The sequence below is a fragment of the Protopterus annectens genome, chromosome 3.part0 (genome assembly GCF_019279795.1).
Source record: "Protopterus annectens isolate FY-2018-M chromosome 3.part0, PAN1.0, whole genome shotgun sequence".
Classification (NCBI taxonomy): domain Eukaryota; kingdom Metazoa; phylum Chordata; order Ceratodontiformes; family Protopteridae; genus Protopterus; species Protopterus annectens.
Window position 1 is genome coordinate 1361761221 of NC_056731.1, and position 24742 is coordinate 1361785962.

Consider the following 24742-nt stretch of genomic DNA (forward strand, 5'->3'; position numbering starts at 1 on the left):
GAGTGTCATAACATAGTTAGGTAGTGGTTTGAATCCTGCAAATGACAAGTGTGTGTGTTTGGATGAGGGGGGTTAGTGTGTGTGCAAATTTGTGTGAGGGAAATGTCCCTTTTGGCAACTGGGAGAACACACTACAGGATGCACACTCCCCTTATTAAACACAGATGATGTCAGCACCCTATAAGTACAGCAGGAGAAGGGAAGCCTCCCAGTAATGTGAATAGTGCACTCTGCTAATGCGTTTTTCCCGAGTATCGTAATGTAGTTAGGTAGAAGTTTGAAACCTGTAAATGGCATGTGTGTGTATTTGGATGAGGGGAGTTTGTGTGTGTGCATTTCCATATGAAAAACATGTTAGTTTTGGCAATCAGGAGATCACACTACCTGATGCACATTACCCTTTCAAAATACTGATGTTGTCAGCACCCTATAAGTACAGCCAGAGAAGAGGAACTATCTAGTAAACCGAATAGTGCGCTTTGCTAATGCGTCTCTCTTACGTGTCATGGCTTAGGTAGGGGAATGAATCCTGCAAATGGCAAGTGTGCATGTGTGTGGGGGTAGTAGGGTGTGTGTAAATGCAAGTGTGAGAGAACAGATCCTTTTGGCAAATACTACAATACACCAGATGCTGCATACTCCCCCAGTAAACACAGGGGATGTTACCACACTATCAGCACAGCCAAACAGGGCTAGTTGGCTAGTAATGCCAATAGTGCGCTCTGCTACTGTGTCTATTACCATTGTCAGAGTACAGATAGGTATGTTTTGGTAACCCACAACTGCCACGTGTGGTTTGGTCACACAGTATGACCTTGTGTGGGTCTTTGTACATAACAATGCATGCCATTGCCTAAACCAGCAATGGCATTGCACACATGATGTATGTGTGTGACACATACACATAAATACCAGTGACCTGCAGTAGTTACCATGTCTGACACATGCCTCGAGTGGATAAGTGGTATTTGCAATGTATACCAATATGACTGTGTCTTACTGTGCAAGGTCCGCACGTGGTATGTCTCGATACAGTGTGGGTGTATATGGTGAAATACCTACAGCAGGGGATACACATCTGGTCTGGGCCATATAGTGTACATGTAGTCGATGTACAGGTGCTGCATGTTCCCACCTGTTGTGGTAGTGGTAACATGTCATTCCACTGCAATTCAGTGACCACATGCTGTGAACCCTTCAACTAGTGTGTTGTAGCTACAGTAATGCTCACACACAATGTTTGGCTGGATGCAGCCAGCCATATAAACACAGTTCTTGAGACTGTCATATTGCCAGTGTTGTTATGGAGGATAGGTCGTCTTCCTGTGTATGGGAGGGTTGTGTGTGCCAGGCTATGAACAAGATGGCAGTCCGACACATTGTTAGCTGCACATGATTAGGCCCTGATGGTTTGTGCTGTGCCAGCAACCTGGAGGCGTGTGTATCTGTGGTACCTTGGGATACCACCCCCCTATCCATGTGTGTTACATGTGTAGGGGACGACAGGCATGGTATGGGGCATAACCTGTCAGTGATGGGTAACACCTGTGAGCCATGAATCATGAATCTGGTACTGCACAGACATTGCAGTTCACTGTGCTGAGGGCAGTGTCTGGTGCATGCATCTTCCGGTGTACACTGCTGTTGTTGTGTAGCAGCACTGTTAGTGTCTTAACCTGTGTGATACCCACGGAGGTGGCTATGTAAATCATGTCCTGCAGCATAAGGCAGTATGTGTGTACCAAGGAGCTTTGCCATTATACATCGGGCCATGGGTGTCACGTGCAAGATGACCCTTGCACATCATTGTGGCTTCCCTAGCATGTAAGCACACGTTGACAGCCAGTGGATACCCTATGAATGACAATGGAGACTGAGCACAATGTAGACATACAACACCCTTCCCACATATAGTGGTAGAATACCTGGTGAGGGTATGTTGGCAACCAACATCAGGCTCATACTGGCCTGTGCCACATGCTGAGAGATCCATTCTATGTTCCCTATCATGTAGTCCAGGGAGGTATGTCTCAGGCAGCCATACTGGCATGGTCAATGAGTAAGTCATATGTGTCCATGCCTCTGACTGACCTGTATGCATGTGTTCTGTGGGGGACCATAGTGCCCCTGAGGCATATCACTGTGACCTTCACCAGATACAGCCTGTTGAGCGGGACCCCAGTGCAGCACACAAGACCGATACCTGACACGTCTGTAGCAGGTGTGTTGTGTAGCCCTACAGGCTGTGAGTGTGTGGCACAGGGGATGTGCATGCCATGTGTGGCATGTGCTCTGTTCCGATGGAACATATGCCTGTGTGCCAGCTGCGGAGGTGTGTGATGCCCAGGCAGGCTGCTATTCTGAGTCCCCACGTATGCCCCAGTGTGTTCAGCATGCTGTCAGTGCGTGTCAATGTCTGACTTGTATTGTAGTCACTGTAATATATTTTATTTATTTATTTATTTATCCTACATTTGTTGACCGGGATAGTCCGATTGGATGCATGTCCATTTCCAGGGGAGGCCCGTGGAGACAAGCTACAAGGATAGCAGATACAGCATTACATAATACCAGCATTACATATTACAAACAGATTATTTACAGAGATTACATAAGTAAGCAAGTTAAACATGTTCCACAGGTTAATGTTAGTCCTGAGCACAAGTCAGGATTAAATTAAATTACACAGTAAAGTGGTTCACAGATTTTACACATTCGAGTTAGCCAGGCTTGATACATTGACATAGCCAGTTAAGTGACAAATGTTGTTTGAGTCTAGTGTTAAATTGACCTAAGGTGGACAGTAGGGTAATATCAGCTGGAAGTGAGTTCCAGGATCTACTTACAGAGTTTGCAAAGAGAGAATCACCGGCTGTGTTATTAAACTTGCTAGTCTGAATTAGTAGTTTGTTAGAGGATCAAAGCGGTCTAGGATTGTTATAGGGGGTGATAATATTTGAAGTGCAGGAGTATTGTCTGGATTATAGAGGATTTTATAGGCCATAATCAGTTGGTTATACTGTATTAGGCTGGGTATTGCAAGCCAACCAAGATGATTTAGATTGATGCAATGATGTGTCCTAAAAGGCATCCCAGTGGCAAACCTGGCAATGTGGTTGTAGCAAATTGAGTGTTTGTTAAGGACAGTCTTGTTCATATTCGAGTAGAGGGATGCATACAGAAGGGTTGAAACAAGGTGTGAGCGAGCTATGGCACCTTTAGCTGGAGGGGCTAGGAAGGCTTTAATTCTGTAAAGTGACCCTAGTTTTCTATTGATGGCTTTGATAATTTGGTTAACATGTAGGTCACATTTGAGATTATTGTCTATGATGACACCTAATAGTTTAGTAGATGGGTCAGGGGAGATTATTGTGCCATCAGTTGATGTTATGGTAACGGTGAAAGCGGTAGACCTACGTGTTGGTGAAATAACAGCAGTTTAGTTTATTTGGGATTTAGGATCAGACAATGTTCAGAAAGCCAGTTTTCTATTGTATTAAAAGTGGTCTGGGTAGCTGACCATAACTCTACTGGAGATGTGGCTGAGCAGATCAGAGTAGAGTCTTCAGCATATTGGATACAGCTGACTTTTGGGATGACAGTATAAAGGTCGTTAATGAAGATGAAGAACAGCAAGGGCCCTAGTATAGAGCCTTGTGGTACTCTGAGGTTGTTAGGTAGAAGGTTAGAGAGTTTGTTCTGCCAGAGGCCAGCCTGCTGTCGACCATGCAGGTAGGATTGAAACCATTGGAAGGCTCCAGTATCTAGACAGTGTTTGCAGGGTGTGGAGTACAAGTTGGTGATCAACCATATCGTATGCCTTGGAAAGATCCAAAAAGAGGGCTGAGGATATATAATTAGTGTTGCAAGTATGGTTTATGGTGTTAGTAATGGCTAGGAGGCCTGAAGTAGTGCTGTGATGAGAACGTAAGCCATGCTGAGTGTCTGCCATAATGCGATTTTGGATTAGGTGGTGCATGAATTGTCTATGACTAAAGTTTCCATAATCTTTGCAAGTGGAGAGAGTATAGCTATTGGCCTATAATTGGAGAATTCAGTAGAGCTGCCTCCTTTGTGAAGTGGGATTACATATGACATTTTCCAGATGGTGGGAAATTTAGATTCTACCATGGTTCATTTGATTACCTTTGAGACGGGGTAAGCAATAGCATCATCTGATTTTGATAGGTACTCGGCAGGGAGTTGATCAGCAGAAAGTGTAGTGGGTTTCACTGTTTCAATCAAGGTATGGAGAAGTGAAGTGGCGACTGGTTGGGAGCTGAATGCAAGTAGGTTTCTAGGGGTGCTACTTTCAGGACCAGGGGAGCTAGGAGGTAGATGGCTAGCTAGGGCCTGAAATGTCTCAGTAAAGAACTGGTCAAAACTATCAGGAACATCTTCAGGGGTATTATCAATAGTAGCAGCAGGGATTGGGGTTGACGTTTGTCCAGGATGTAGTATATATAACATGCCACCTGACAGGGTATGGCATTACTGGGTTCAGAGAGCCCAGTCCCCAGATTGGCTGTGTGGTGGCATCCCACACATGTGTTGTACATTCCTGGCCAAGGGTGATGGCTGACTGCATACATGTGGCAGCTGTGACATTGACATATGACTCACATAAACCACAACTGGACCATAGAGGCGATTCACAGGTTACCTTTGCACATGCTACCCTAGTAGTGTGATTGCCATGGTGAGTACCAACACATAGGGCCAATGGGGAACAACATACTGAAGGTGTGTATGTGTGGGTGTACCGCTACAGTTTCATAGCACTGACATATGACTGCACACGTGGGTAAATGCCAGGTAAGACGTGTGCAATGTGTCACAGGCAACGTACATGCGTACAGGACAGACAGTGACGTTCTGTCATGTGTAAAGTTGACATACTTATCGTACGTTATGCAGATGTCACTAGAAGTCTACAGAAGCACTGTAACTCTGCATTGCAGGTGCAAGCAGTGTTCCAGGGAACCCCAAGTGAACATGCATGCAAACAAAGCTACAATAAACAGGGCTGGAAGTAGTGCATTGTACAACAAAGAAGGGGTAACAATAACAGTAAGTAACAATGCAAATATGTAGGCACTATCAACATGTACCCAGGAATACACAGCGCAGATGCCCATGGTAGAACTGATATTATGTCATAGTTATTTGTGATTTGGATTACATTGGTACTGCACACATATCTACATGCGCGAACATCCACATGGCATAGTCATTGTGGGCAACTTGACACCATTACTGTACATGTCCACCATGGCATATCACTACTTGCGTTAGCTTTCCCCCTGTGCTACCCATGTATGCGGCTATCTGTTGACAACCTTACCACCGGCATGCAATTATGTGCAGCTGTTATACTTTGGTATGTACTATGGGTGCAGATAACAATTCAGGACATTCATACAGTTACTGCAGCAGGCATACTGGGATAAACACACAGTCATAGCAGCACACTGTACTGTTACCAACATGATACTACTAATACACTTCTATGTAGTCACCCTGTGCATCAGCAACGTGTTTACCTGTTCCTGCAATGATGTTTGAGATTGCAGGAGGTGGCACAGTGTCATCATATGCACAGGGTGTGGATTAGGTATGCCTGAGTCAGCCACTGATACCACCAATTGACATGTGTGTGTATGTGTGTTGGTGAGGGGCAGCAGTATAGGGTGGGGCAGTGTTGGTGCAGTGTGTGTGTGTATATGGTCACCCTAGGTGTTAACATTTTGCATGTGTGTATGCACGCACACAGTTCCACCTCATGGCTGCCATATACAGGGGTTTGTGGACAGCCACAGACTGCACCTGGCAGGCCATACAGATCAGTGTCTGTGTGCACGGACACGGTACCTGTGCCTGGCAGGGGTGCTACGGACCGTATCCAGTACTAAGCCAGACTGGGTACTGTCATCAGAAGCGGGAGTGTGTTGACTGGACACAAGTCCCTGTTGGGACTGTCCAGAGCCACGTGCACATGGTCTCCTGGGGCGTTCCGATGACAGCACAGACCCAGCATTGCTGGGGCTGCTGCTGGCACTATGGGGGCGTGCGCAAGCCTGTTGTCATCCGCGCCGACTGCCAGCTGCTGCTGCTGCCGGCATACGGCCACGTCAATGCCGCAAACACCCACCATTGCCCTGGCTCATGGACATCTGGTTGTGGAACTGCTGTAATATGTCCCCACAATGTCTGTCTATGACATCGGTGAAGTTACGGATAGCATCCGCAATGTCATGCATACTGTCTGTCATGGCTGTGCGACATGCTCTCAGCTCCCTCAGACCCTGTCTGGTGTACCTTTCCATACGTGACTGTGCCTGCATGACAGTCCGAAACATAGCTGAGGTTGACAGACCTCTTTGGGCATGTCGGACAGAGGCAGTACGCCCATGGATGCTCCCACGAGAACCCATGGGCAACTGTCTGTGTGGTACCATCACAGGACCCTGCCCATGGCTGCTGTGTGGGGATGCATGTGCCACAGGTACCACATTACCCTGGTCTATGCCCACTGTATCCTGTCCATCACCTAGGAACAATGGTGACAAAGGATGTACTGGCAGGATGACTGTGCACAATGATGGGGTTGACAGCTGTGTACTGTCAATTGGCTGACCAATGGCAGACCCTGACACATCTTCCTGTACCATTACACAAATATCATCATTACCAGTAGCCATGGCACAGGATTCAGGTTCCCTGCTGCAGGTCACCAGAGCAGCCCCAAAACCTGTGGGAGGGAGACAGGAAACACAGTTTACAGTCTCCAGACATTGTTACTAGTGATGCACTTCTACACGCATGCACACATGCACACATGGACACATGCACACATGCACACGTGGACACAGGCACACATGCACACATGCAGACATGCACACGTGGACACATGCACACAGGCACACATGCACACATGCACACAGGCACACATGCACACATACACACATGCACACGTGGACACATGCACACATGGACACATGCACACATGCACACATGGACACATGCACACATGCACACATGGACACATGCACACATGGACACATGCACACATGCACACATGCACATGTGGTCACATGCACACATGGGCACATGCACACATGCACACATGGTCACATGTACACATGCACACATGCACACATGGACACAGGCACACATGCACACATGCACACATGCACACGTGGACACAGGCACACATGCACACATGCACACGTGGACACAGGCACACCTGCACACATGCACACATGCACACATGGGCACAGGCACACCTGCACACATGCACACATGCACACCCCGCAGTATACACACAGAGCACTACTGAGTTACACTACTGTTACTAGCATTATCAGGACTATTATAGGTTATGTTAAACACACTCACCAGCATGGATGGCCTGCATTGCTGTATCCCGGGAGGGACCTGCAGAAATGATGAGATTAATGTCAGTGGGCATAACTGTGCCATTGATATTGCATATGATACAGTGTACAGAACAGTCAAGTGTACATATGGCATATTACCTGCACACTCCATGTCGTGCTACTGTGTGGAACCAGCCTCCATCATAATGCAGGTGTACTGCTGTTGGTGTTCCAGGGCTGGAGCCACAACACTTAGGAGTAGCCCCTCCAGTCTGGTGAGGGGGGATGTGTGGCCACCCCACCTCCTGTGGCAACCTGTTGCCTGTGGATATCTGATGCACGCTGACTGACACTTTGGATTAAATCACTGCAGTGATGTCGTACCTGCTCATATGTCCTGTCATGCGTGCCAATATCATTTACCCTACGGACAAGGTCTTGCCACAGTGCAGCCCTCTCCTGCTGATTCTGACTGGTGCGGGAAAACAGGATGTCATACTCCCGCACCAGGCTGTGATGGATCTCCTCGTCTTCCGCCACAGAGTAGGTGGGGTTACGCTGACACGCCATCTCCCTGGAAGAGAACACAAACAGGTAATCAGCAGACCATGTCAGCAATATATGGCACACATACTATACATGATACTCATGTGTAGTGATATACTACTACTCCCATATGTTGCATGTGTGTGTGTCGTGGTGGATACACAGGTACATGGCCAGATATCAGTGCTCAGTCAACACCTGTGCAATAATACCTGCCACATTCCACACAACATAGTAGCATACCCCATTGGTCAGCACACACTGACAGGTGCAATGCACAACCTCACTCTGGGGGTTCATCCCAAGGTACTGTATGTGGGACACCGTCCACTACTGTGATGTGGATATACATATCCCACCACCACCACCAGCACAGTAGACTACTTTGATATGTATGTGATAAGACAGTTATTCACTTGCTGGGACTGAGATGGTATCCATGCAGCACACTGGGCCAGTGGAAGCCACAAGCCACACTGCTGACCCCTTTGCAAATGCTTACCATGGACATGCCACAGATTGCATGGAATTAGTCCAAAATGACAAAAAATACACTGAACCCACAGACAATGCCAACATCCTAGCTGACAGGTTCAGTGCAAACTTCTCCCCCCCTCCCCATCAAAAGGGCAAATATCTATCCCAGCAGAGTGCTGCCCCCCTGACATCTCAGATGCTCAGGTAAGAGCCACCCTCTCCAAAGCAAAATACACAGCATCAATGGGACCAGATGGTGTCCCGGGCTGCGTCCTACATGAACTCCAAGAAGAGCTAAACCCAAACATAAAACTACTGTTCAATCTCAGCCTTACTACAGGATATGTGCCCAAAGAGTGGCGTACAGCAACAGTGGTCCCTCTCCACAAAGGTGGTGCCTCAATGGATCCTGGAAACTATCGCCCCATAAGCCTGACTAGCTTGGTCTGCAAAGCTATGGAAAGGATCATCATTGACCTCATAAATAAAGATATTGGGGACCTACAAACACTGGATCCTACCCAGTTTGGCTTTGTTAAGGGCAGATCCTGCCTCTTAAACCTGGTTGATTTCTTTGAAACAGTCACCAAGGCCATTGACGAGGGGAAGGTGGTCCACACAGCCTACCTGGACCTTGCAAAAGCCTTCGATACAATACCCCACTCCGGCATTATAGATAAGCTCACCAGCTTAAATATAAACCCCTATGTCACTAGATGGATTGCAAACTGGCGCAAGGACAGAACCCACATGGTTAGAATTGCTGGAGCCATGTCAGACTCCAAACCAGTTATAAGTGGTGTCCCACAAGGCTCAGTCCTGGGACCTCTCTTGTTCGGTATATATTTCTCGGAGGTACAGGCCAACACGGAAGGACTGTGGCTGACCAAGTTCGCAGATGACTGCAAACTGGGCACCATAATCGACTCTCCATCCAACACAAGCATCCTCCAAAAGGGCCTCATAGAAACAGACAACTGGTGCCAGAGCCATGACCTCAAGCTAAATGTCAAAAGGTGTATAGTCATCCCCTTTGGCAAAAACAAAGTGCCCACAAATTACCACATAGGTGGTAATCCATTAAGTACAGAAGAAGTAATTAGGGACCTGGCGACCCAAGTTGATAGCAATCTCTCATTTGACAACCACGTGGCCAAAGTGGTTAGAAAAACATTTTATATAGCCCACCTAATCATGAAGGGATTCACATCTAGATCAGGGGAGGTCATCGTGCCTCTTTACTCATCCCTCATCAGGCCCATAATTGAGTACAATGCCCCTTTTGGGATGTACCTTACCAGACACCTGCAGCAACTGAAAGACCCCAACAGTACCTCACCAAGAGGATCAAAGGGCTCAAACAGATGCCATATGCTGCCCGGTTAAAGAAACTCCAGCTCTACTCAGTGGCATACTGCCTGTTCAGAGGCGATCTGTGCCTGACGTATAAAGCCATGTTCAACCCAGAATTAATGGACATGCTGCACCTCAGAAAATCCAAATCCCATCGAGCTATGTGCTCGAGAGACTTGAACCTCAGCACTGAAATAAATAGGACATGCTGGAGGGACAGATTCATAACCCAGAGGCTCCCTTCACTCTGGAATAAAATCCCAGTCCAGGTTAGGCAGAGTCCCTCATTGACTCTCTTCAAGAGGAATCTTGATGAGTGGATGGGAGATCGTGAGGTTTACCCTGGTATCACTTCTGTGTCACTGTTAGACAGAGGCACAGTATACTAACCTCGAAAAAGGGCATAGCAAAATAAATTTAAAATGGGTGGCGAAAGCCAAACACATTCTGGCTAGGCTTATAAATGCCCTAGGGCAGATAGCCTAGTATGAACCTATGAACTTGCACACACATTTCTAACCCAGACCCTATGCACAAAGGTTAGAAATCCTGTCCGGTGGACCCCAGACAGAGGCAGATTGTATAACAATAGCAGGAGGCTACTGCAGGACAGAGCACATTCACATTAAGGGAAGGCATCTGTGGTCAGCACTGGTACTATGCTACGGTCCATCATAACAACAGCCACGGCCTACTCTGGGTGGGAAATGGACACAAACACTATGGATGGCCACAAGGCCTTCTTCAGTTATGTTACACATATGGACCACATGCCTCAGATATGCTCTGTGTTAATACACACCTACTTAACATTCACCAAACACACGGATATTGGCAACAATCTTGCAGACATGTTCGGTGCACGTATCCCCCCTCCTTCTCCCCCACCAGTTGAAATATTTATCACAGCTGGATGTAACCTCCCTATCATCTCACATGTCCAGGTGAGGGCCGCCCTCAGCAGAGAAGAACACACAGCATCACTGTGACCTCATGGTATCCATGGATGTGTGCTACCTGCACTCTGAGAGGACATACAACTGCATATAACACTGATAATTTATCTTGGCCGTACTACAGGATATGTACCTGGACAGTGGCATACAGCAACAGTGGTCCCACACCACTAAGGGGACACTTCAACTGACCCTGGGAACTACCACATCATATGCATAACTGGCCTGGTCTGCTAAGCTATGGAATTATGCAGTATGGGATGCATATGCAGTGATATCGGGTACCTGCAGACACTTGTTCCCAGCCAATGTGCCTTTGTGATGGGCTGATCCTGCCTTTTGAACCTGGCTGACCTTTTAAAGCAGTCACTACAGCCATTGCTGGGGCAACGCACAGACAACTGCTGCCAGGATCATGGCCTAAGACTGATTGACATGTAATGTATGGTCATCCCCTTTTAGTGGAACTATGTACACACAACATATCACATGGACATACCTATGGATACAGACCTATGACATATTTGGAGGGTTCACAGTATGCACACTATTAACCTGCTACTTTGCATTACCTGTGTTTGTCGCAGCTGGTTGTGTTACCACTGCTTCTGCTTGCTGCTGCTACTGTCACTGCTGACAGCTTCGGGTGACAGAGTCACAGTGTATAATTTTTTTTTTTTTTGTTTTCTCTCTCTCTCTCTCTCTCACTTCTCGCTCTCACTCTGTCTGCTTCCAGACAGTGCAATGAATGTATTGCATGTGTGGAGTGTTAGCACTGGATGCTTTTGTAGGTATCTGCATAGGTCCATGTGATGGCCTCTGCACCAATTGTAAGCCAACATTTGCTAATTGCATGCAGCCAGTTGTGTACTGATTGCAGTTCTCACTTTGATTTCAGGTCAGTGCTATAAAAGGGTATGTGGGATAGGCATTGCCCTTTCGGATTGTAAGGGGGGGACCATGCTGGTATGCTGTGGACAGTGTTCTGTGAGTGTAAAGGTTAGTATCTCTCTCATGATTCAGGCTGTGTTGTATATTCACATTTCTCCATTCCTCTCTCATGTTCCCTGTAGCAAGTGTGTATGCACAATGACTCATACAACTATATGTATATATATATATATATATATATATATATATATATATATATATATATATATATATATATATGTACATATACATACACTTATATATGTACTTTAACTGACATTAATATCTACAAGCTACCAACTAGCATGGCTGTTTCTGTTCACACACTACTATTATGGAAATCCAGTAGTTTTGACAGTAATTCTAAATGACATGCTTTTTGTACTACACATCCTATATTCCCTTTACATTCATCCCTACTATTACATGTTATATTTATTTTAGCACAATGCTTTTGTATAAGAATCATGGCTTAGTGGTAGGTCATACAGACTAGTGTTTCCAAGGTCCTGGGTTCGGGACTGACAGTGGGATTTTATTTTGCTTTTGAACTGAGTACAGGACCTATCAATCAAAGTGACCAAGGCACTTTTAAGCAGTTGTAACCGGGTTATCGCTGGTTTGCGTGGAGCTCACGCATGCACACTGGCAGTTAGCTCTGCGCACACAAGCGCACACCCGCTTACAACCGCTTAACGGTGCTTACTCTGCCGCACACCCGCGCTATTTTCTTTGAAAGAAAAGAAAATGGGGAGACAGGAAAGTGATGTAAAAGGGGTCACAAAGAGGGTAAGACAGTAGGGAAACAAGCTTGGGATTTGCAGGAGGGATATAGGTAAGGCCCATAGCTGCCCATTTCTTCATCAGCAACAGCTGTGCATATGTATGTAATTTGGTGTGACATTTGAAACCTTCCACCCCTGAGAGAGGTGTCAGGACAACAATAATACTTGTTGTACAGCCAATTGTAATTGATAGATTCCATGTCCAGCAGACATGTGTGTGGAATCGGCAGCTATGTATGGGGCGTAATTTTTTTGTGGGTACAGAGTGCCCTTTTTTTTTTTTTTTTTTTTTTTTTCAGGTGAGAGTGGTATGTCAGGTGAAGGAAGTCGGTACAGCTGGGGAGGTAGGTTGGGTAGGTAAACAGACAAGACAAACAAGACGCATACAGGGGTGGTGTATGACACGTGTGGGAAGTTACACAATTGACGGGGACGGAGGTTTGGATATCCAGAGCCCATGAGCCCACAGATGGCAACAGTGGAACTGATATCCCCACCCATAGGCAGTTGCCACTGTTCCTTCACTGCCCAGGATGGGGCTGTGCTAGGGGCTGTGTAGGCCGGGCAACAGGCATGCCCGTTAGTTGCACCACCCATGCCTCAAGCTGGCGTAGGGGCTCGAGAACAGAGTCCCGAATCTCCCTACGCACCACAGTCCGGACGCTACGGAGGGTGAGTTGTGGTTCTCCTCCGGCCACACTTGGCGAGCCCCATCCCCTGCAGCGCTTCCACCCACAGGTGGCACAGGGCCACCGGAGGAGGGTCCGGACTCGGCACTAGTGCCAGGTGCACTCACCAGCTGAGGTGGGAGAGGTGGGTCCGCTGGAACCCGCCTTCCCTGTTGTCCTATGTTTTGCATTATGTCATGACAGTTTGGGTTAGTGACATATAATACCATTCACAATTAGTTGTAACAGCATGCATTAGTATTCCCATTAACCAAACACCCAGATATTCACACCATTGAACAGCGTGCATAACACATGCATAATTTGATCAGAAATACACAGTCCAACAACATGCAGGGTTAATTGATGGCAACAGGCCATCAGGTTTGGATGTATGAACAGGGCAGATGCATCAACGGACATGCAAATATATATGACCCAACAGGACAAACGTCCAGGGGGTGTTAATTGTGATTGCACATACCATTTTCATGTGGAATGGGTTATATGTGGTTATAGGGTGGGGTAAAGAAAATAATATTAACACCTTCGAATACTAATACATATGCTGTACATTTCTAATAGCTACAGTTATATACACACTACTGTTCTAACTACAGTTTCCTATATGATAACTATTTTAACTTGGTGATAGGACTGTTACTGCAACATCAATATACATTTTATTGTTCTTCATACACATTCATATCTAGCTTTGTTCAGCTACGTCATCCTGCTACATTTGCTTTATATAGCTGTAGACAAGTGTGGATGTTTGGTATATCAGACAATCATCCTATCTGCATATTGCAGACTGAGAGCAACATATCCAGATTTTGGGATACACATTCCAGATGCAGCAACACTTTGAACAGATTTCGCTGTTTGGTTTTGATTCTCACATGCATTTCATTCTGTCTTGACTGCAGTATACTTTATTCAGGGGTTATTACTACTGTATTGCTGGATTCATGACACTTTCTCACACTCTCTCACTTGCTTTCATTTTACTATTCAGGATGGTACTTACTTCTAGGCTTTATTCACATGTTTTACCTGTAGTTATTACAATCCTTTCCAGCAGTCTCACTTCTGTCATGTTTCAGTATTTCAACAGGGATATATTTCACACATGTGATTTCATCATCTTCTGCAGCTATACTTTTCAGCCTGCTGCAGGTTGTGTACTATTTTCTTACAGGTAGGGCATTTTTCTTTCAGAATATGTCAGACAGTTTCATTTTCGGTTTAACTTACAGGCTGAAACACACTTTTGTAATCAAGCAATACTTGCAGACACTTTCACACTGTTACTTGCACATTTTATTCCTTACTGACTACACTGCACTCTTTTGCTGACTGTCATACTTTTATATTTCTTTACAGTTACTGGTAGTGGATTACTGACCTGCCTGGTGGCGCAACCGCACCAGCCTATCGCCATAGGCTCTGCGGTTCGCAGAACGGACACCTGCAGCTGTAATATAAATGAAGTAATATTGGAATATACATCTCCATAATATCAGCTAGTTTAATTTCTTACATACATAATTAAATGTAACTTACTCAGTAGTGGGGCGTTGGGTGTTTGCCGGGCCTCCTGGATCCAAAAGTTCAGTTGGTCCTGCTTGCGTCTCTTCAGGTCTGCATGGTGGTGACGGACCTGCTCACCAGTCCTTGGAATCCCTGTGGCACTGGTGAGATCATGAGCCAACCGGTCCCACGCCTCGGCCCTGTATGCTCCCCAGAGGACCTGGCCCTGCATGAGTTGGGCCTCATGATTATGGACTAGGAGCTAGACCATGTACCTGGACTCCTCAATGCCCCACCTCTGTGCTCGAAAGCAACTACCCTCTCCTACTCCTGTCATTCTGCCTGCAGGTCAGTTCTACAATCGTTTATGCTGTGTATTCCCGCCTATGGGGCTTATATAGTCCGTTTTTCCCGCACATATCTGTGATTGGCCATTTTGGAATTGTATCAACTTCAGTAAACCTGCATTGTCATGCTCCAGTTTGTATTCATTCCTATATATTAGCTATTATTGCATTTATAGGTACTGCTGTCATGGCTTAGTGGTTCAGTACCTTGACTATGGTGTATAGTATCCTGGGTTCGAACCTGGCCACTGCTTTTTATTTTTCATGACTGTCTAGACATGCTGAGGGGTGTGTCTGTGTAAAGGCAGTTTTGATACGGCTTGCTCAACGTTGCCCGTCGGTTAGCTTGTTTGCGCGGTGCGCAACTCTGTGCAAACGGGGTACACTGCTTTAACCTCATTTAGCTATCGGCACGCATATTATGCTCAGCTCAGTTAGGGGCACATAGATTTAGCATGTTAAACCACTGCTCAGCTACGGGCACTCATTTTGCACCAGTTAAACCACTGCTCATCTACGGGCAGATGCACTCACTCTGTTAAACTGTAGCTCAGCTATGGGCACATCTGGCATTTTTTATTCTTTTGTTACCTCACATTTCTTCAATATAAATGGGCTATTTCATTACATTTTACATAAAATGTGGTTTTATGTGTACATATTTGTCAGGGACTTGTTTCCTGCTTATTTTGCTAAAAATAAAAAATTGGTGTTGTGGGGGCTCGAACCATGAATGCCTGCTCTTCAGCCAACATCTCTACTGCTACGCTATTGCTTCCTGGCTTATTTTGCATATTTAGTTCTTATATGCTTTCCCACTGACTGCTAACTGTAGCTGCGCCACGGGCACGCCAGCGCAAACGAGCGCACTCACGGTTAAACATCTTTACAATTTAAAAAAATATATATAAAATGTTTATTTATATGTTTTCTGTTCATAGTCTGTGGGGGCATGTGTTGTGTTCTGTTTATTCACATTTCCGTGGACTCTGTCAAGGGTGTTTACTTTGGGCACTTTTCCTCTTCTGGGGGCGTGTCCGCTTACAGGGCTCGGCCTACGGAAACGCCCCCTACTGTCTTACATGGACCGTGTTAGCCTTAAGTGTGATTTGGCATGCTCTCATGAATATGCAGAGCATGCTGACATCACTCCGTTTAACTGCAGCCTCAGTGTATGAGTTATAACTCTTACATGGAGGCTTTGTGAATCCTGCCCTATTTGTTCTAGCAACTTCCTAAGTTTGTAAGAACAATATTTAAAATGTGTCTCTGTTTTGGTGCTTTGTCTCCCCATTATTTTAGACTTTGTCCAGATTTTTTGTGTTAAGAGGTTGAGACATATGATTTTGTATGCTAGTCACAATGACTTTAATCTTTTTTTTCATATTCGAATCTTGGCTGTTATTTTCTGAATACCTCATCTTTCAGAATCTCAGTGCAACCTTATATTCAAAGATTTATGATTGAAAAATTCAAGATTTCAAAAGTAAGTCCAATATTTCATTTGAGTACTTTTTAAACTTCAGTTGAGTATCAAAGTCTTCAAGATTTAAGAAGGCAAACTAATATATTAGTCAGAATACCAAATGAAGCTACAGACCATTAAACAGTTACTCTCACTCCACCAGTTTGACCACTCCTCTATCAAATGCTGTTTTGCAATCTATCCATGTCATATAGTCTTTATCTTTTGACATCTCTCTGTTATGACTTTATTTAAAGATAGATTTTTTTAATTCTATATAACTTTCTTTTATTATCTTTGTGTTGTATTGACATAAATTATTTTTTTTCTAGATGGCTATAAGTTTGACCTACATCAATTCCAGGATATGATTTATATATTATCAGAAGGTAAGTTATTAGTCTGTAGTTCTTAAGATGGCTTGCAGGTTCACTCTTAAGGAGGAATATGATTTTATTTTTTGTTAACCAAGTTGACATCTGTTCTGGATGTGCATATAAGTAATTTTTACTAAAGGCTAAATCTTTTTGTATATATATTCGTACAAAGATGTTAATACCTTTGGCCAGAATATAGGAACTGCATCTGGACCTGGGGTTTTCTAGATATAACCTTTTCTTAATTTTATATCAATTTATCTGGCTGCTATTTTCTCTCATTCCATATCCTTGGTATTACAGTTTCTTACTGTTTTTTTTTTAACTCTCCAATCCATTGGGTATTTTTATTATGTTCAAAAGGGTTATCATAAATGCTTCTCCAAAATATACACATATTTCTTCTTTTTTGGTGTTGTCACTCTACTACTTTTAATTTGTTTCTCAGTTTTCCTAAAAACATTTTCTAGTCATCGGTGAATTGCTTTTTTATAATTTTCTTTTATATTTAGCTGTACACATTCTAAGAATTTCTGCTTGTGCTGACATTAGTTTATTATTGAGAACAGTGCATGACAAATCCTAGTCTGTTCTTAATACTGTGTATTACTTTTACTATATCTATCTTTCTAAGAATTGTTAATGTTCTGTTCTCTTTTTTATTCTTCTAACAGTGATACTTTTTTTTTAGTTTTTATCTATTTAGTACTTCCATGGTGGAAATCTACTCATTCCGTTCCTTTCCTCTGTTACTTTACAATTTTTGGTAATGCTTTATCTGTTATAAGTTTATTTTTTCATATATGTTTATTGAAACAGACCAGTCAACATATATATATATATATATATATATATATATATATATATATATATATATATATATATTGTGTATCTGACATATATGCATTGTTAATCCACTGAACTTCATTGACTTCTCTAAATCAGTTAAGGTATGTCACTCGCAGTCTTGTCTCTATGATCATTATTAGGCTAAATCTTAAACTTCCCATGCAATGAAGTACATAAATGAACTGTTTATTATGAATGTATATACTGTTCTTTTTCCCTCCATATAACTAAGGCCATTAAAAATTCTTTGTGTACTACTAACACATAACCAGATTGTATAAAACGTTATACTCTGTGTATTACTAATTAAGAAATTGTATAAAAAATTTTGTACACTGTTTTATTATTGTACATATTAACTTGTAAAAATTATTTATCTGTAATTAGAATTTTTCTCCCCGGGCCTCCACTGAAAACGTGTTTCTGACCTAGTGGACTTTCCAGGTCAACAAATGTCAATAAATAAATAATAAATAAATAAATAATTGAAAGTATACCAAATACAATAAACCATGACAGACACCACAGCCAACAAGCAGAGAAACATAGTTTGATATGTAATTCACAATATTGTTCAATATGATTTCACCTATCTGTATAGCATAAGTTCTATCTAAAGTACTTATAATAAGGTATATACTTATCCCGAGGTAATCCCCATATAAAACCTCTTCAACAACCGCTAAACTGCCAATGTGTACTTATTGTAATAGTCCCTAACTCTCTATAAAAGTAAGCATATTTATTTATCCTAAATAGTGTTAGAACGTAAGCATAAAAAGTTTGATGAAAGTTTTGACCAGTCCCCTTACCTATTTTCCTGCATGACCAAGTACAAATGTCTTTCCAAGCACTCAAAAAGAATGTCAAAGTATTTATACCTTCTTTCTGAATGTAAAAATTATAGCCAATAACAGATAAAGTTATATTGATCTATATGAAGCATCCAACCTTACCTCCTGAGGCAGGATAGCCAATAACCAAAAATAGATATCCCTGTCATGTGCTAAGAATGCCAGTGTTGCCCATCTAGTCTTGTCCAATGTCCATTCCCAAATCTGCTATCTTCTCTACATTTCAATTTTGTGTCTTTCGGCTTTTCCCAGTTAGGGGTCGCCACAGCGGAACTCTGGTCCGCTAATGATTGGTAGTTGATTTTTACATGCCGAGTTACCAGCCCTGATGCACAGCCTTCAATGAAGGTACACCCATTCACGCATGCCTCCACGCAGAAGACGCTGTAGCTGAGAATCGAACCGGACAGCTTCTTACTGTGAGGCGACAATGATACCATATGTATATCATTGGCCTGAGGCACAAAACATCATATCATTTTTAAATCTGTTGGGGAAAATACAATGTATGAATAAACATCACATTTAAGTGAACTACGTAAGGGTACATTATTATCCACATAGATATGAAGTATCTGTTCACGCTATATCTTAAAAGAATACAATGCAATATTTTATCTAATTTAATTCTAACTTGTGTAACAGGGTTTTACTGCATATTCATAATAACCTTATATAATTACTTAATTTTTAGTATGGTAGAAGATCTCTTAAGCTGGTATGTGTCTCTCATACCATTCTATACCCATGAACCCAAATATTACTTATCATTTTAATCTTTTTCCATTGCTTGACTGGAGTTGTAAATATTGCCACTGGGGGCTACTTCATACTTTAGTATTACCCTGCTGTACCATCTGTAATGGATAAATACTGATCCAGTTCTTCCAAAGTATTATGGCATATTTAATTCAATCCTGGGGATAGACCATATTCTAGTCCCAATCCATACAGATTTATTTCCCTTACCTTCTATTTGTATCATGCAAAATATCTATTAGTTTAGCTAAATAGTAGTCTCTCCTATTTATTACTGTTACATCTCATACATTTCTCTTAATAGTCCTAGTTACTGTTTTCATCTGTTTTGCCAGTATTCTAAAATGTTAGGCCTTATTTACTTCTGTGATCTATTTCTTTCATGTATTTGAATGTCTACCCATCTCTATTAAATCAAGCATGTCTTCCCTTAGATCATTTTCTTCTGGACTGAGAGCATCATTTTCCCTCTCGCTTTCCTGCTCTTTCAATGTACTTTCAAAAATGGGATCCTCCTACAAAGGGTTCTAGAAAATCTGTCTGTGGTGTATCATCTCCTGATGTATCCTGCTCCATCTGTTGCTTCTCCATCTGGAGACTGACTCATTCGCTCAACATTTTGCGATATTGTTTGGGTTGAAGTTTTCACACTAAATCCTTCACTTCTGAGATGGACTGTCACTTCAGTTCTGTTTGTTTAACTCCCACCACACTTAGTTTTTTTAGTTGTATTCCAGTTTTGAGGTCTTTTTTTATCTTGTTGTACTTCTTCTGCTTCCTTTTCCAAGTGGCCCAATGTTTCTCCACCTTGGTATTTTTTGTTAGTACAGCATTAGTGGCAGTATATGATGAATATTCTTGGATAATTAAATTATACAGTTTAAATGATGCCTTTCTACATATATACACATTTTCTCAGTTGTATGCACCTTAGGGGATGTTGCTCCAACCTTCTAGATGCTGCTACTCTCCTATATGCACCTTAAACTTTTTTTATTGTCTACCAATATAATGTGCAGTGTTTCAACAGCCTGACGACAGTCACCTTTCTGTTTTACATGCAGGTACAATTGTTTTGGATTGAACCAAAATCTGATGTGCATCCTAGCCTGTACAGCAGAATACATGGACATGTATGGTGAATCCATGGTCATATTTAGAACTTGATTGTTTCATCTGAAGATGAGCATGTCAGGGTCATGAATTTATGTTTGCATGTTCTGCACACATTCTGGGTACTGTTTATTTTGCTTAGCTGTTTGCCAGTAGATTTGTCCACATTTTCTACATCCACATGGACATTTGAAAAGTATTATATAGATTGATATAATCTACACTGCTATTTTGTTAGATGTAGTGTGTTTGCTATTCTTTGTACTGATTTTCTGTTGTATCTATTGTCCTACATGATATTAGTGTAGGAGCTTTATGACCCCACCCCCAAATTCTCTACCACTCCCCCACCCACACTACTACATATCCTCTAAGTGTTGTCCTGTATATGGCTATCTCAGTGTTCATCATTTAGATGGCCAACCACATTACCAGATGCCATGTCATGCCTACTCAGACATCTTCTGGGTGATGTGGGTGTATCATGCCCAAAGTTATGTTGCATCAGTGCTCCACAGGTTTAAATTCTAGGATGGTCAGTCCTACTTTAATACTTGTGGTACTATATGCATATACCACAGCAAATGCTGCTGACTTCACTTAAGGAAGATTTTATCTCATCATTTTCACTGTTTCTCATTTTATGTTATGTGATTTGCCCACTTAGCCTGTTGTCTACCACAGTGGTTACTCATTCTGTGAAGGCCCATCCATCTTTTAAGATTTTTTGCTAAGTTCTCCTGACATGTAATCTGACATTTTTTAGCTATTGCACTCCAAGAACTGTGTTTGGTTCCTTTCATTTTTTTTGTATATTGTGACTGTCTCTTACTTGCAATAGGTTGGCACACTTTACATGTGACTTTGTAAATTCTGCATTGTGGCATTGAGATTGCCGCTGTCTTATGTGTGCAACCATTTTCTTTTTTTGGTCATGTCGTCAGTTCTACACTGCTGACCACATGCATCACATATTCATTGCTAATTGTGCCTTTAATAGCACTCTTACCATTTTCACAGTAGTGATATGCCCTGTATTCAAAGACATAGCACATAGATATGGACTAGCATCATGTACACTATGTCTGGTGCACTACTGGGAACTACCACAGTGGTTATTCACCATGGCATGTTTTTGAACTGCATACAGGAGTGCATAGTACACAACTGTATATTATATGCACTGTTGTGCTTAGTATCAAAGGAAAAAGTATGTAAGTGACAGAGCTACACAGCACAGCAGTGACATGCAGCTTAGTAATGTATATTATACCTTACTAAGTAACTATATATAGCTACTTAATAAGGCATACCTAATTAAGGTTTCTTTCACTGCTGCACTATGCTTTGTCATAATGCCTAGGAGTGATTAATAACAATGTTTTACTCCTTGGTCATGAGGATGGACAGGGGTCATTGCCATAATATACTAACTCTGGTGCTGTGGGAGCTCCCATTAGTGAGATTTCATCAGCATCACTGTATAGTGATTTGCCTGGATCATAGTAACAGCATTGCCAGTATAGATTTTCCTACCATGTATTCAAGGTGTTCGTTTTTTGTGTTTGTTTTGTTTTATTTTGTTTTGTTAAAACTAATTTAACTAATACAGCTCCTGTATGCTGAAGACGATATTAACAGGAAAGGGTATCTCTGTATTGACAAGTACAGCACCATGTGGTTGTATGTGGCTGGTGTCCTGAAGGTTGTCACATGAGAAACAGGAAGTTCTCTGATCGTGCTGTGATTGTGAGTTGCACACAATTGCAGAGGGGATAATTTGCATAAGCACTCCATGCATGGAGTACAATGCTTACATAATGAAGCAAGACCACATACAAAGCCTTTTTTCCCCACTGTGTAAATCTTTTTATTAGTCGCTAAGGACTTTGGTACAGAAGTGTGTTGCATACTAGCCCTTCTGCATTGTGCACCAACATTATTGAATAGTGTTCACAAGAATCTCTGAACAGTGTTAACATTTGTTGGCTGCTGCTACCATAGTTTGTGTTTACTTTTTTCTTACATATGATACAAAAAGTATATACCATGATATTTTAAGTTTGTTGTTTCCTTTGCAGCTGTATTCATATTTAAGTACTGCTTTTATACTTCAATATCATGTATCAGTGATGTTCTGCAAGGGTGCTGCACCTATAGGCATTTTATGCATATAGATGCATTACTTTTATGGCTCAGTAACATGTGCCATTGCTATCATTCATCCTTTTCCTTTTCATTTTTAATTTAATTATTTCTGCAAGTTGACATTTTTTGGGGAGTGGTTCTTTAATTTATTGTAGCGTCTTTGTGACTTTTGTGTGTATTGCCACTTTGGCAGATGAATATGGAGGCTTGTTTGAACTTTTTTCTGTTTTTTTCTTTAAGCTCTGGACATATTTTCTTATACACATGTATTAACTATTGAAGAATAAGATCTTGGATGAGTAAACTGCTTCACTTAATCCCTATATACAGAACTGGACTTCAGCTTTGTGATTTATTTTCCCTGCCCTGTGCTCACTGTGCACACTTGTGTTGGCTACTAGACTGGTGTGTGTGTGTGTGTGTGTGTGTGTGTGTGTGTGTGTGTGTGTGTGTGTGTGTGTGTGTGTGTGTGTGTGTGTGTGTGTGTGTGTGTGTGTCTGCAGTCTCCTATTGTCTTGTAATACTGGTTTATACTTTCTCATCACTTCCCATTTATTAATTTCTTGCTCCTTACATTTGAGGTGGCTGCTTCATTGTACTTTTATAGTTCTGTATTACACATATTACCTTTCTCTCATTGCAGTCTTTGTACATTTACATTCAAACTTCATATGTTACATCTATTAAAAGGTCAGTGTAAAGCTGTTTTTTCTTGTCACTTTCGTTGCATTGCACTACACCATGTATTAGAATCCTGACCAATGTTTGTACTAGGTAAGTTTTTCTGACATTTTGAGATAATTCTTTGTTTTGGTTGTCACTTAGCCTCTCCTCACAGTGGCACCCCCACCCTCATCCTTTCTGTCCATTTGCTCCTCTGTGGTAAGAGCCTGGCTCATTTGTTTCCATACATGGTCTATCCACTCTCCTACCTGAGAGAGGATCTGAGGACATTTCTTTCCTTGAACAAAATAATTAGGTGGTAGGAATTGATCCTGTCTGCCAATCAGGTAGACTTGACATCCTTCTCCGTTTGCCCCAATTTCCTCCTGCAATGTCTGGTGAACCGTGCTGATGCTACTACTCTAATGGGACTCAGAGGAGATGTTTGTTTGTCCTGGTCACTACTTAGCTTCATTGCAGTGGAGCACTGATGCAACATAACTTTGGGCATGATACACCCATATCACCCAGAGGATGTCTGAGTGGGCATGACACGGCATCCGGTAAAGTGTTCTACTGCTTTATGGCTGCTATCTCAATACCTCAACCACTCAGTTGACATCTGTGATGCAAAGAGCAAACCACCTCCCTCCAATCACAATGAGCGAGCCATCACTGTATGCTATCTCCTGTCCTTCCCTGCCTGTGTCCTTCCAGCACTCATGGTGCTATTCAAACCCAAGTCATCTAAGTGAAAGTCAGGGTTTTATCCTCCTATGTCACATGGAAAAGACTTTTGTTAGCTATTTCTTGAACCACCATATGCAAGTCCATCAATTCTATACTCAAACTGGAGACCAGATCCCCTCTCCCCAAATTTAGTACTCTCTTAATGTTACTACATTAAGGAGTACTGAACACTGCAGAAGTGTAAACAGTCATTTCATCCCTGCAGGATGTTTCTGTTTCCCTAGTCCAACCATAGCTTTAGTGTACACAAGTAAGGGAGTTCTAGGTGTAAAGCTTACCGATGGGGGACAAGTGCAGCAGGTGGCTTGTCTCTACAAAAAATGTCACCCTCAGTTTCACCGGGGGGTTTCCTCAATGAGTTTCACTTATCCAGTTTGCTGTCAGCAGTTTATGTACTGACTTCTGGTAGTGAATCCTGCAAATAGTCTATGCTGTTTTATTTGTTCTCGTTCATTGTTTTTATTTGCTAGGCTATCAAAATGGTTTTAATCAATTATTTTCTCTAGGGTGTGTAAGCTCTTTTGACCAGAAAATAGCTCATCTCTTTAAATGTATCCCGTTCTGCATACATAATTTATTCCACATTTTTTCGTTGTAATATATTTTCCCTTTTTTACTTCTACATAATTAACACTTCAAAATTATGTATCCTGGCCTACAGCTTGCAGTGTCATCTGTTCACAGAAGAGACAGACACATGGTAACATATAAATCGCAGTTTATTATGCTAACCAAGACTCAAGTCACAAACATATATTTAATCATCTGTAGCTGATGTAATATAAATTTA